Source organism: Teleopsis dalmanni, chromosome 2 (assembly GCF_002237135.1).
Source record: "Teleopsis dalmanni isolate 2A chromosome 2, ASM223713v2, whole genome shotgun sequence".
Lineage (NCBI taxonomy): Eukaryota > Metazoa > Arthropoda > Insecta > Diptera > Diopsidae > Teleopsis > Teleopsis dalmanni.
The window spans coordinates 155,388,417-155,390,304 of record NC_051847.1 but is presented as its reverse complement, the minus strand read 5'-3'; positions in this window follow the sequence as shown (position 1 = coordinate 155,390,304).

Genomic DNA, 1,888 nt, shown 5'->3' with positions numbered 1-1,888 from the left:
CACGGTTAGAAATACGGCTGAGTCGTTAATAGAGTGTACTGTTGTACGAAATGGCTGTTAACCGAGGTATAGGTGTCAGAATGCTAATCGGTACAAACAAGAGGCGCCCGTAATTTTATGAAATGATTTTGATGTGATTCACATCCGAATATGTCAGAGTATTGACCAATTTTATATAATTTAACATATGTAGTATTAAAATTGTATTTGGACTTAATAATTAAATAATGTGCCAATCCGATTTAATAATTACTTGAAATGAAAATAGGTCTATTCCACGAGCTTCTCGTAGTAACTTTGAGTAACACTGTGTATACAGAAGTACTTTCCACCAGCAAATTTTCAAGTAAATGAGAGCATCTGAGAGAATGTAACATCCCTGTCGAAATTTGAAAATGCTATACAGACTTTACTCGCACATTTTATTTCAAGTGAATTTTGTGTCATTGTGTAAATCAGCTATTTTGGTTTGAATTTAAATTTTTATTTTGTTTATTTGCGCGGCACTGGCGTTCGCACCAAACTTTACACAAAGCTGTTCCATGAAATTCTGTGTAAAGAGCGTAATTTGGCACTTTCTTTGTGTTACGCTCTCAGTTTGTACTTGACTTGTGTTGTACTTGAATTTTACTACGAGTAGCTTCTGGAACAGACCTTATGAATAACCCCTTGTGAAATAATGCGGGTATTACACAGGACGCCGGACTTGTTTGCCGGGTGCGTTTTATGCCAAGTTTCTTGTGTAGTGGCAACATTTGTAGGAATGACTAGTGAAGCGTTGGAAATCAAAAATTTTGTTATTTCGTCAGTCTTGCTCCTTTTTTTTCGTATACAATCGGATTATTGTCGGCTTTTATGCAAATTTCATTCTGTTTTAAGGGATGGAAATCTGTTTCAATTAACACAAATAAAAAGGCGTAGAAAAGGCGATTGAAGTAAGCAATATCTCATGTTACTATTCATATAATACTTATTCATGGAATGAATACAATTGGAATATTTGATCTTCCTATCGGAATATTATCTGATGAGACCATAGAGGCCAATCGTAAGCAAATACGTAAAAGTCCTTTATTTCACAGTAGGAAAATTAATTTTTTGAGTTTTGTGTTTGACACTACAGACTCTCATAATTTTGATGGAAGAAATATCTGAATTATGTTGTTAATATATAAATTTAAGCTTTGCTTATATAATTCTGATAATGAAGTAAGATGGGTAATAAAAATTTGTATAGATTTCACTGAAATTAATCAATATTTATTATTTTGAATGATTAACTTTGTGGGCATATGTGCGTAAAAATAGGCGAACCATACCCATTATTTATAAATATTTTTGTATTATAAAAACAGTTATTTATGCAAAATTTTAATGAAATTGATTTGTGTTTGTTAATTTTGACGAATAACTTTGTATGGCAGATGGGTTAAAAAATAGAAAGACAACGTACGTACTTCGGAAATTTCTTATTATCAACAAAATAACCTTATATATGAAATTTCAGTAGAATAGCATAACATTTATAAATTTTGACCGCTGCTTATATGAACTCGTTTCACTGTGTAACGTCACGCCTAGCCAACAAACATCATGTGCAATACCTGCTTAAAGCATAAACCAAATTAATATAGTTCGATCGAGTGAATCTGTGTATGGCCTGTCAAATGTACTTATATTAATTTTGAAAAAACGTCACAAGTTTTCTTTCTTATTGGTTACTTTTTCAAGAGACGAGTCGGCAGTCGGATCGTTTTTTGAGCTGTTTGTGTTTTTATAATTGAGGTTTGGTTTTAAGGTTGGTATATATATCATTACACAAAATTCGTGATTCGCGATTCGTGACTTCAATTTTGATATATATGCAACTAGTTTTAATTAAATATTT